The sequence below is a fragment of the Temnothorax nylanderi genome, unplaced genomic scaffold (genome assembly GCF_030848795.1).
Source record: "Temnothorax nylanderi isolate EJ_2023f unplaced genomic scaffold, tnyl_v1.0 TNYL_tig0473_pilon, whole genome shotgun sequence".
NCBI lineage: Eukaryota > Metazoa > Arthropoda > Insecta > Hymenoptera > Formicidae > Temnothorax > Temnothorax nylanderi.
This window is the reverse complement of record NW_027249535.1, coordinates 28,169-42,348: the sequence shown is the minus strand read 5'-3', so window position 1 is coordinate 42,348 and position 14,180 is coordinate 28,169. Positions and strand designations below refer to the sequence as shown.

The window sequence follows — 14,180 nt, the reverse complement described above, 5'->3', positions numbered from 1 at the left end:
CCAGAAACTCTCCCCCAGCTCCTTTCCCACTCTAACTCTACTTCTCGTCTCTCTCAACACTTCCTCTATCCTCTCCACCAGACCCTTCCTAACCCCCCTCTCCCTCAGCGCCTCAATCAACACCTCCCTATCCACCGAGTCAAACGCCGCCTTTAAATCCACAAACAACACACACGCCACCACCTTTCATATATATATAGATATACTTCCCATGTAAATATCCCAGGTAGCACACAGTCTTATTGACGTCAATTTAAGGTCATATTTCGTCCACGACGTCATATGTCCTTTATATGACGTGTATTTGGCGTCCTATTGTGGACGAAAGTATGACGTCATGAAAAGGACATGAATTAGACGTCATTTTAAGACCAAATTTGGTACACGACAATTTTATTTTCATTTTTTGAGTTTTTCTTAATTAAAACAGACCCATACAGCATAGAAGCTTGCAAGACATTGCAGGAACGTTACAAGTTGCAATGTAATGTTGTAAAGACAATTGCAACATTTCGTTGAAATATTAGAACAACATTGCAGAAATATTATAAGAATAATTGAAAATATAGTAAGGGAGACCGGGGCTAAAAGGTCAGTTTTTTTTCGGTGCCGATTTTTAACAAGAAAATAAATAATTTTAGTTAAATGTGGTATACCACTGTAAAGAGCGAACCTTTAGCTACAAAATTTATATAGGAAATTTTTATCTAAGTCGCTTTGTTTAACCGGTATAGAGCAAAAACGACAACGGTGGAAAAATTGAAATCTCAAAAATGCCGGGGTTTAAGCGTCACCCCCCCGGGGTTAATCAGTCACACTGCATTTTCAATACATATACGTACATCTAATCCGGAAAAATGATAGGATACATTTTAATAATTGTTTTTTAAGAGAAAAATATAAAAATTTATTTAAAATTTTTATGCGAAACATTATTAAAAAATAATTGTTTTACCTATTCCATAAAACAATTTAGGCACGTGAATACAGAGGTTAACCAAATCGTAAACTCCCCAACGGCACGTCATATTGTCAACGCGGGCAACCACGGGGAACACGCGTGACGGCGTTCCGATGCCATAGGATCAGCGCGCACCCTCGAGCAACCTAACCAAGCCGCGTTTCTCGCGGGTGAGCGATAAATAGCGACAGGGGGGTTAGAAAAGCTCGCGGTGGAGCGCGACCATTTTACCGACTCGACGGCGTCCTCGCGCCGATTCCTCGACGCGACGACGACGACGACGACGACGACGACGACGACGACGACGACGACGACGACGACGACGACGACGACGACGACGACGACGACGACGACGACGACGACGACGACGACGACGACGACGACGACGACGACGACGACGACGACGACGACGACGACGACGACGACGACGACGACGACGACGACGACGACGACGACGACGACGACGACGACGACGACGACGACGACGACGACGACGACGACGACGACGACGACGACGACGACGACGACGACGACGACGACGACGACGACGACGACGACGACGACGACGACGACGACGACGACGACGACGACGACGACGACGACGACGACGACGACGACGACGACGACGACGACGACGACGACGACGACGACGACGACGACGACGACGACGACGACGACGACGACGACGACGACGACGACGACGACGACGACGACGACGACGACGACGACGACGACGACGACGACGACGACGACGACGACGACGACGACGACGACGACGACGACGACGACGACGACGACGACGACGACGACGACGACGACGACGACGACGACGACGACGACGACGACGACGACGACGACGACGACGACGACGACGACGACGACGACGACGACGACGACGACGACGACGACGACGACGACGACGACGACGACGACGACGACGACGACGACGACGACGACGACGACGACGACGACGACGACGACGACGACGACGACGACGACGACGACGACGACGACGACGACGACGACGACGACGACGACGACGACGACGACGACGACGACGACGACGACGACGACGACGACGACGACGACGACGACGACGACGACGACGACGACGACGACGACGACGACGACGACGACGACGACGACGACGACGACGACGACGACGACGACGACGACGACGACGACGACGACGACGACGACGACGACGACGACGACGACGACGACGACGACGACGACGACGACGACGACGACGACGACGACGACGACGACGACGACGACGACGACGACGACGACGACGACGACGACGACGACGACGACGACGACGACGACGACGACGACGACGACGACGACGACGACGACGACGACGACGACGACGACGACGACGACGACGACGACGACGACGACGACGACGACGACGACGACGACGACGACGACGACGACGACGACGACGACGACGACGACGACGACGACGACGACGACGACGACGACGACGACGACGACGACGACGACGACGACGACGACGACGACGACGACGACGACGACGACGACGACGACGACGACGACGACGACGACGACGACGACGACGACGACGACGACGACGACGACGACGACGACGACGACGACGACGACGACGACGACGACGACGACGACGACGACGACGACGACGACGACGACGACGACGACGACGACGACGACGACGACGACGACGACGACGACGACGACGACGACGACGACGACGACGACGACGACGACGACGACGACGACGACGACGACGACGACGACGACGACGACGACGACGACGACGACGACGACGACGACGACGACGACGACGACGACGACGACGACGACGACGACGACGACGACGACGACGACGACGACGACGACGACGACGACGACGACGACGACGACGACGACGACGACGACGACGACGACGACGACGACGACGACGACGACGACGACGACGACGACGACGACGACGACGACGACGACGACGACGACGACGACGACGACGACGACGACGACGACGACGACGACGACGACGACGACGACGACGACGACGACGACGACGACGACGACGACGACGACGACGACGACGACGACGACGACGACGACGACGACGACGACGACGACGACGACGACGACGACGACGACGACGACGACGACGACGACGACGACGACGACGACGACGACGACGACGACGACGACGACGACGACGACGACGACGACGACGACGACGACGACGACGACGACGACGACGACGACGACGACGACGACGACGACGACGACGACGACGACGACGACGACGACGACGACGACGACGACGACGACGACGACGACGACGACGACGACGACGACGACGACGACGACGACGACGACGACGACGACGACGACGACGACGACGACGACGACGACGACGACGACGACGACGACGACGACGACGACGACGACGACGACGACGACGACGACGACGACGACGACGACGACGACGACGACGACGACGACGACGACGACGACGACGACGACGACGACGACGACGACGACGACGACGACGACGACGACGACGACGACGACGACGACGACGACGACGACGACGACGACGACGACGACGACGACGACGACGACGACGACGACGACGACGACGACGACGACGACGACGACGACGACGACGACGACGACGACGACGACGACGACGACGACGACGACGACGACGACGACGACGACGACGACGACGACGACGACGACGACGACGACGACGACGACGACGACGACGACGACGACGACGACGACGACGACGACGACGACGACGACGACGACGACGACGACGACGACGACGACGACGACGACGACGACGACGACGACGACGACGACGACGACGACGACGACGACGACGACGACGACGACGACGACGACGACGACGACGACGACGACGACGACGACGACGACGACGACGACGACGACGACGACGACGACGACGACGACGACGACGACGACGACGACGACGACGACGACGACGACGACGACGACGACGACGACGACGACGACGACGACGACGACGACGACGACGACGACGACGACGACGACGACGACGACGACGACGACGACGACGACGACGACGACGACGACGACGACGACGACGACGACGACGACGACGACGACGACGACGACGACGACGACGACGACGACGACGACGACGACGACGACGACGACGACGACGACGACGACGACGACGACGACGACGACGACGACGACGACGACGACGACGACGACGACGACGACGACGACGACGACGACGACGACGACGACGACGACGACGACGACGACGACGACGACGACGACGACGACGACGACGACGACGACGACGACGACGACGACGACGACGACGACGACGACGACGACGACGACGACGACGACGACGACGACGACGACGACGACGACGACGACGACGACGACGACGACGACGACGACGACGACGACGACGACGACGACGACGACGACGACGACGACGACGACGACGACGACGACGACGACGACGACGACGACGACGACGACGACGACGACGACGACGACGACGACGACGACGACGACGACGACGACGACGACGACGACGACGACGACGACGACGACGACGACGACGACGACGACGACGACGACGACGACGACGACGACGACGACGACGACGACGACGACGACGACGACGACGACGACGACGACGACGACGACGACGACGACGACGACGACGACGACGACGACGACGACGACGACGACGACGACGACGACGACGACGACGACGACGACGACGACGACGACGACGACGACGACGACGACGACGACGACGACGACGACGACGACGACGACGACGACGACGACGACGACGACGACGACGACGACGACGACGACGACGACGACGACGACGACGACGACGACGACGACGACGACGACGACGACGACGACGACGACGACGACGACGACGACGACGACGACGACGACGACGACGACGACGACGACGACGACGACGACGACGACGACGACGACGACGACGACGACGACGACGACGACGACGACGACGACGACGACGACGACGACGACGACGACGACGACGACGACGACGACGACGACGACGACGACGACGACGATCTACCGCGCGCGCGGCATGTCAACTCTCGTGCGGAAATCGCGGGATCTCAGAGCCGTGCCGTGCCTCGCCGTACCTCGCCGACGTGCCGTGAGCGCGAGCGATCTCAAAAACAACGGTCCGCCATCTTTTCGGTCGGCCAAAACACCCGTTTTGCGACGATACGTGCGTACTATTTCCCTCCTATACAAACTGACGCACGTGCAAGGGAAGACAGAATCACGCTCGAGGGAAACCTAACCTGAAATCGCCGAATTCGCCGTGAGCTGAAGTCGTGCGCCCGGCGCGCCACAGTGACTGACCAGCCCCGGGTGCTTATTGACTGATTAGCCCCAAACACAAGTTTCAGGTTTGATCGCCCACGAAATATTAGACATCAACGATAATGAAAAAACTACACTGGATTCGTGTTCAGCATGCATTACTCTTTATAATCACGTACCTCGAGATTTGGAGAGCAAATATTATTGCAGATATTACAAAATTTCCACGCGCAGAAAATTTCACTTTCACCTTCTGAAAACACGTTTGCCCTCGTAAAAATCATAACACGGCAGGTAACCTGCCGAAACTCCGTTGGTCACATGGGTACCATAAGCAGCGTTTACAATGTTAATAGCGAGTTCGCACAATATACAGGTTCCGAGATATTTGATTTGACGCTTCAACCCCGTTGACCTTTTAGCCCCGGTCTCCCCTACTATAACTTACTCCGTGAACATATATGCACACACATACATAAAGAATATATTTTTTTTAGATTTATGTTTCTTTAAATTTAATTCCTAATTATTTTTCAACTTTGATTCAATTCATTAAATAAATTCTTTATTTTGTCATGTAGCGTCTTTAGGCGTTATCATGCATGTTGTTAACGTTATTATATTAATATTATATTATGTTAAATATACGAATTTTATATTAATAATTATTGTACATTAATTGTAATTGCGTTATTATTTTTAATATTTACCGGTTATTATCATTACACGATTTTTGAACACTATAAAGATATATTATATAGGAGTATAAGCAAACCGCGGCGGTTACTCTCACGTGCCCCAAAGAAACATACGCGGAGTGCATGGGGCTCGTGAGAGAGAGGATCGAGCTCGAGAACTTGGGGATCAACAAACCCCCGAATGTGCGGAAAACCGCAACGGGGGCCCTAAGCCTCGAGCTTTCAGGACAAGGAAACGCAGCCAAGGCGTCCGCCTTGGCTGCAAAAATTGAAAAGGTCCTGGCGGGAAAAGAGGGCGTCAGGGTGGCCCGTCCATCGATGACGGCGGAGCTGCGAAGCAGCAACTTCGAGGAGTCCGTCGGCGAGGACGAGATCAGGGCCACCCTGGCGAACAAGGGCAACACCTCCCCGGCAAACATAGTGCTGGGACAGGTGCGCAGAGCGCCAAATGGGTTGTGCACTGTTTTTGTGCGCTGTCCGCTGACGATGGCGAACGCCTTGTCAAGGGAGAGGCGGGTGACACTGGGGTGGGCGAGTGCTAAAGTTGAGCTACTGGAGAAACGCCCACTCCAGTGTTACCGATGTCAGGAGTTCGGGCACACCCGGGCCACGTGTCATAGTGACGTCGACCGCACTGGTGCATGCTACCGGTGCGGGGAGACGAGTCACGTGGCTAGGGTTTGTACGGCCCCGGTTAGATGCGCGGTGTACGCGGAAAAGGGGCTACCGAGTGGCCACCGAGTGGGAAGTAGAGCCTGCTCGGGTGGCAAGAAAGAGAGGAAGGGGATGGCCCCGGTAAAGAAGAAAAAAGGGACCAAGCAACCAGAGTCTTCAGGAGCAAGTGGGGTTTTCGGCTGCAAAAGAGGGAACGGGGGTGAAGGGGAAACCCAGCACCTCTGGAACAGTCAGGGGGAAGGAGGCACCCAAGGTGACGGGCAATGAAGTGTTGGTCGGCCAAAAAGTGACCATGATCAGCGGGAAAACAAGGCCCCTCTTCAAGACCTCCAAGAAAACGGAGGCGATGGAGGTGGACTTTGCCAGGGATGGAGAAAGGGGGAGGATGGACCCCTCCAATAACGAACAGGTGGAGTCCATGGAAGTGGATGGTGCCACAACAGTGGCTCGCAAGGCAGGGAAGGAGGCGGAGGACTCTACGGGGACGGTTTAAAAATGTCCCTAAGAGTCCTACAAGCCAATTTGAACCACGCCCGCGCCGCCCAGGACCTGTTCCTGCATACCATGGCGGAGCGCGGGTGTGGTTTAGGGGTGGTGTCGGAGCCGTATCGGGTCCCAGCAAACCACCCTTGCTGGGCCGTTGACGATACGGGCACCGCCGCCATAACATGGAGGGATCTTTTGCAGTCCCCCCCTGCTCGAGATGCGAGACGGGGCGGGGGTTCGTCGCGGTTAGGTGGGGGCTCATCTCCGTAGTGAGCGTCTACGCCCCTCCGAATAGAAGCCGGGCCGAGTTCGAGGGGGTGCTGCATGATTTAGAGTTGTGCGTGCGCGGACACCTCCTCTCGTCGTCCGGCCGGGTCATCGTGGCGGGGCCATTTTAACTCCAAGAATTAGAGATTTAACTCCAATCCACTCTGGGGTTCCCCCGCCGCTGACCAGAGGGGTCGTACTCTGGAGGGGTGGGCGTCGGGCCTCGGCCTGTGCCTCATCAACACGGGCCGAGAAAGCACATGCGTGCGCTGGCTGGGGACATCGATCGTCGATCTGACGTGGGCGAGTCCCCTTGCCGCGCGCCTTATACGCAGCTGGGGAGTGGCTGTGGGTATTGAAACCCTGTCCGATCACCGCTATATCGAGATGGTGATCGAGGCCGCCTCCCCGGCGATACTAGCTCGACGCCGAGACGCAGAAGCGTCAAAGCGGAGATGGGCCCTAAAAAAGCTCAATCCGGATCACCTCCGTGCGGCCATATTTGGCCTCACGTGGGGTGACGAGGAGACAGCGCGTGCCGATTCGGGGGGGGGGGCCTTCAACGTCGACGACAAAGTCGAGAAACTGCGGGACATGATGACGCGGGCGTGTGACGCAGCGATGCCCCGCGTTAGAAGGCTCTCCCCAAGCCGCGCTGCATATTGATGAACGGACGCCATCGCCGAGCTCAGGCGGGTGTCCGTCCACCACATGAGGGAATGGCTTCGCGCCAGGGCGGGTCGTGGGAACCGCGACGTTGTGGAAACCGGGGAGGCCTGGCGTGATGCCCGCCAGGCCCTCTCTGGTGCGATCAGAGCGGCCAAAGAGAACTCCTGGGAGGAGCTCCTCCATACGCTCAACGAGGATCCGTGGGGGCGTCCGTATAAATTGGTCCTCGACCGCCTGAGACCATGGACGCCCCCGTTGACGGAATCCCTGGACCCCCAATTCGCCGGCAGGATAGTAGATACTCTATTTCCTGCCGGCGACGGAGGGGCCGTCCTCTTTCCGGAGGTCACGGTCCCGGAATGGAGCGATGAGACGGGGGTCACCAGGGAGGAGCTGGAGCGGGCTCTCCGCAGGGTCAGGAAGGGTAAAGCTCCTGGCCCTGACGGTATTCCTGGGAGGATCTGGACCTTGGCCGCTGGGGAACTGACCGACAGGCTGTTACGCATATACACCGAGTGCCTGAAAGTCGGTCGGTTCCCCGCGAGGTGGAAGGAGGCCAGCCTGGTGCTCCTGCCGAAGGCCGGCAAGCCCGCGGACTCCCCGTCCGCGTACCGCCTATCCCGGTGTGAGGATCGGGGCATCTCCGACGAACAGTTTGGATTCCGCGCGGGCAGATCGACGATCGACGCGATCCTTCGCGTCGTCGCCCGCACGGAGGAGATCACGGACCAGGGTGGAGTTGCGATGGGCGTCGGATTCGACGTCCATAACGCATTTAACTCCCTGCCCTGGCTGGTAATAGGAGAGGCCCTTTTAAGAGCCGGCGTATCGCCCTATTACATTAGGGTGATCGCCGACTATTTCCGGGATAGGGGGCTCACGTACGTGGACCAAGAGGGAGTCTTGAGGACTAAGCTCGTGGGGTGCGGTGTCCCGCAGGGGTCCGTGTTGGGACCCCTGTTGTGGATCATCGCCTATGACTTGGTCCTGCGGGCTGATCTCCCTGCCGGCTGTTGGTTGTCCGGGTACGCAGACGATGTGTACCTGGGGGTCGGCGGGGAGACATGGCAGGAAGCACTTAGGCTGGCCAACGTGGCGGCAGCCACGGTGGTGCGCGTAATCGGGCAGTTGGGCCTCCGGGTGGCCCCGCAGAAGACCCAAGCCTGCTGGTTCCTTAACCGGCTGCGGCGCGGCCCTGGCGGGCCGCGTAAGATCCTGACGGGTAGACCGGGTCGACCCGCCAGGGGGTACAATATGATACCTGCCGCGGCCGGGCCAGCTCCGCGGGAGGCGCCTCCTGGGTGTCTCTGCCTGAACGTAGAGGGCTTCCGCATCCCAATTCAGTCCCAAATAAAGTATCTGGGACTGTGGCTGGATGAGGCCAGAAGCTACAGCGAGCACGTTGCCCGAGCGGTGCCAAAGACCCAGACTATAGCCAATAGTCTGGCCAGATTGCTGCCCAATCTGGGCGGCACGTGCGTCGCCTCTACGCGATGACGGTCCACTCCGTCCTTTTTTACGGAGCGCCTGTATGGGCGGACAGGGTGACGGAAAACCCTGTCCTTTACAGGCAACTCGTGGCCGTCCAACGGCTCATAGTGAGTCGGGCGGCCCGAGCATACAGGACCGTCTGGCACGTGGGGGTGACAGTCCTCGCCGGGATTCCGTCGATCGACCTCCTCGCCACATGTCAGGCGAGGACATATCGGCGGATGAAGGAGCTAGAGGCAGACGTGGGCTTCGTTCTGCCCAGGGCGAGGGCTGCGCTGAAGCGGCAAGAGAGGGAGTGGGACGACAAGCTTCTGGACCCCCGGCTCGTCTCGGGGAGGAGGGTACGCGAGGCCGTCCAGCCGGTCCTGCGGGACTGGATCGGGAGAAAGGGACGCGGACTGACGTTCCATGCGACGCAGATGCTCGCCGGACACGGGTGTTTCGGTGAGTACTTGCGTCGCATCGGAAAGGAGCGCACCACCGGCTGCCACCACTGCCCGGAGGAGGTAGACTCGGCGCAACATACTTTAGAGTTCTGCCCGGCGCGGCGGCGTGGGCGATTCCGAGTCTCGACATCGAACTCGCGAAACTCATTTCGACCGTTAGACGCCGTGCCGTCGTAAGCGGTGAGATCCCGACGACGGGCAAAGGCGCCGTACGGCAAACCGGGCTCGTGCGACGACCGGCCCGCGAGGACCGGCCGCCTAGTAGTGTGTCACATTGTTTTGAGCCTTTCGACTCACGAGACTCCTAGAGATATCATTGCCACCTTTGACTAGAGAGGATACGGCCTTAGAGGCGTTCAGGCATAATCCCACGGATGCGTGAACCAAATGTCCGAACCTGCGGAGGAGCGCCGAGTCCTCCGGGCGGAAATAGGCGACGACCTCTCCCTCCCGGCCGTCCTGTTAGCGGCGGTTGGGGCTCAGGGTGAGGTTAAATGGAGGGCATTCACCTCCTTCTGCGGCAAAGTTATGGCGCAGAAGGAGGCGGCTGAACGCGTCAGGAGAGGTGAAGTTCATATATCCCCTCCTGACAGCGAGGACAGCGGCAATGGACAACCACCATCGCCGCCACCACCGCCATCGCCACGACGGAGCCGGCTTCGTCAGGCTGGGGGTGGAGGAATGGGGAACCGGAGACGCCGATCCCCCCCCCCCCGCCGCCGCGCTGATACTTTCTGCGCCGTCGCGCGGGTGGTGACCCCCTCCCCGCTGTTACCGCCCCTCGTTCGACGGGGGGGGACAGCGGGAGCGATGATGGCGAGGGACCGCGATTGCCGCGCGTACATGGTCGTCCCCTTCCAATCGCGTCTTCCTCCGCCACCGAGACAGAGGAAGATAGATGACGATGAGGGACCGGGGAATGGGTATCAATCCGCCGGGGGCACGTGGTTGCCGCGGGCCTTACGACCCTCGTGGTTCGAGGCCCGCTCCCCACCTCTAGGGGTGGGAGCACCGCGGCTGTCGCACGGCGGCTCTGGGCATTCCCCCTAGTCCCCTCACGCTGGCACTCGTCCCCCTATCGGGGACGGGGTTTCGGAATCGCGAGGAGTTGGGCTCTAAGAGCTATAACGGAGCATGCGCGGGAGGGGGGAGGAAACCCGTCGTCTCGGCGGCGGACACACTCCTTCCCCCCTCTCGCCCCGGGTGCGGGTGTGCGGTCGGGGACTGCCGTGCACCCGTGCGCTAAACAACCCCGGAGGGAGGGGTGGCGGATGGGGACGTCGTTTCCCTCATCCGCCACAAGTTAGAGATGCCCGGGAAACTGGGCACGGCACGGGGGGGGGGTGGCGGACGAATCAGTGCGTTTCCCGCTGCCCTCCCCACCGTCAGGTAAAACGTGCCGAGAGGGACAGCCAGGGGGTTTTTAGTGGGTTGGAGTCCCACATATATAACCGCTCTCCCCGCCCCGGGGGAGGGGGTATCCGTGCGGATTTTCCCCCCGTCAAAAAAAAAGGAGTATAAGCAACAAGGAAGCGTCAGAATCAAAGGATCACCACTAGGTCCGTTCGATCATCGATGTCAAGCGACGTTAGGTGCGGTACTGACTCGGATGGGTGACCGCGCGGCTGTATGCACACACGACATATATATAATAAATGTATTTTCTTTGTTTTGTTTTTCTAAAATTCTTAATTCACAAAAGCATAACGGCATACACATACCTTTAAATGACTCATATTTATGTCATTTTTAAAGCATTTTTAAAATTATTATGAACATATTTTATTTTTTAAAACAATATTTCTAAAAGATTTTACAAATATTATTGAATATATTTATTTGCAATTTTTTAAAAATATTTTTGAAAATATTTTTCTGACACGATCTGACGGACATAGAAACATTCTAAAAATATTTTTGTAAATTATTTTAAATTATTTTAATCTTCCTAAAAAATATTTTAAAAATATTTAAAAAACATTTTGTGCTGTATGGGTACCGACGATATGGCTAAATAAGGACAAAATGGTTTCGAAGTGGCCTCCGTTCTCTTCGAAAGACTCGAATAAGATCATTAAAACAAAAAAGGAATTATTAGCCCCGACAGAGCAATGGTACGAATATTGTGTTCTTGACGTCATCAAAACGGCAGGTCAGTCAGAAAATATTTACAAATAACAACTGTTGCTATTAAAGTGTTAACTCAAGAAATTTTAACAATTCTGTACAGGCTTATAATTTTTCTACACCAAGTAACTAGTGACTCCAGTTCAGTGCGAATTTTGACCTATTGTCTTTGTAAAAAAATCTTTGCTTAAAAAGTAGAAATATTTCTAAACTTGTTATTATTGTTAACCTTAAAAATACATAATGAATTGTTTTCAACAATTATTTAGGGTTTGATTCATAATTAAATTTTTGCTTTTAATTAGATGTTTGCTTCTTTTTAAAAATAAATATAATGTAATTTTAAAGTAATTTTAAATTATTTTTAATAGTGTTTTGTATCTCATGGAATAATTGTCTTTCAGATACTTACGAGGATGACCAAGAAAAATTGAAATATATAGATGAAATTTCGGACGTAAACGACGTGGATAAAATGAAACGAACTCGACATCAAAAATAATAAATATCCTGAAACTGATATATATTACAATGACAATGACAACCTCAACCAGTGAAAAAAAAATAAATTTGCTATACCATATCCACAAGAGCCATCTACCTTGTCAACAACTGCAGAAGCTGTATCTCAACTAAGTCAAAAGTTAAAATAATTGAAGATAAAAGAGTCACATTTCCGAAACGTTTCATAGTTGATAAGAAAGGTAACTTATAATATGTATGATTAAAATAACAGCTAGTACAATTACGTTGATTCTTTCTTGTATTTATTTAGTTATTATTAATGTATGTATGTATTTATTTATTTATTATCAAGCAAGTCTCTGTAATAATAATTATGCACTTTTCTATTACATCTTGGCTGTTATACGCATATAAACAGTTATAATTTGTAAATTTCGTTCTTTTTTCGTTTTTTTTTTTTATTAAAACATAATATTGTAGTTATGACAGTCATACATTTACTTCATTTAACATAAATGTAGAAAATAACAATTTTGTTTTAGATCTAACGGAGAAAAGAGAATCCAGTATGGCATCGGTTGTTGAAGTGCAAGATCTGTCAGATTCTGATAATGATGAATATAACGAGACTGATAAATCCACAAATAAAAGTAAATCTGGCCAATCACTACCAGAACCATTAAAAGATATAACTGGGGAATTTTGTAGACATTCTTTCGTCAACAAAAGAGGTAACTGAATATTTACAAGTATCAAATAAGTAGTTTAAGACAATTATCTCGTCTATCTGCTGAATTGTGATTATGGCAATTACATCTTCTTTGGTTTAAGGTTCGTATTTTTAGAAAATAATTTCATTTATTTTACTTTATATTTTATTGCACTTGATTCAAGGTAGTTACTATACAATTTATGTTATGCTTTTTGCTTATAATTTTCAAACCAGTGTGAGGAATTATTGAAACAAGTAATTGATAGGATATTCCATAGAGTAGCAACAAATATTGACTACGATATAGTTACAGAAGCAACTGAGGACAGAACCAGACACATTATTCTCTGGACACTGGAAAGATATTGAACATTAAAGTTGCAATGTTGCATAAAAATAAACTTTCTTGATTGGTATTAATGTTAGTCACAATAACGCAATAGTAAGCAATTTTATGTTAGACGGTGGAAAAAAATATGTTAAATACATATCAACATTTATCATTTGCCATGTACAGAGTAAAGGTGCTGTAATCATAAAAAAATCAATGTCATTATGCCAATGTTTTGTGTACTCTTAAACCCAAGAAAATGGAACTTGCAATTCTAGATCTTAATTTTAAATTTTTATTTGCTATTAGTTTTGTAAATGGATACTTTTAAACGAATGTTTTACATGTTTAATTCATGTTAGAACAAAAAAAAATATTGCAGCCAGAAGCAGCACAGAATTATCAACGAGCAATAAATCATGTAATGTAATCACATGGGAAACAAATCCTGATACAT

At 54.0% G+C, this 14,180-nt stretch overlaps 1 long non-coding RNA gene across 1 annotated transcript; it reads left to right on the top strand.

Moving 5' to 3' along the window:
* The first annotated feature begins 11,966 nt into the window (after positions 1-11,966).
* On the top strand, positions 11,967-14,180 carry LOC139783154 (uncharacterized). Its single transcript, XR_011721144.1, has 4 exons — positions 11,967-12,240; positions 12,620-12,919; positions 13,223-13,411; positions 14,106-14,180. It is a non-coding gene; the product is annotated as an uncharacterized lncRNA (long non-coding RNA).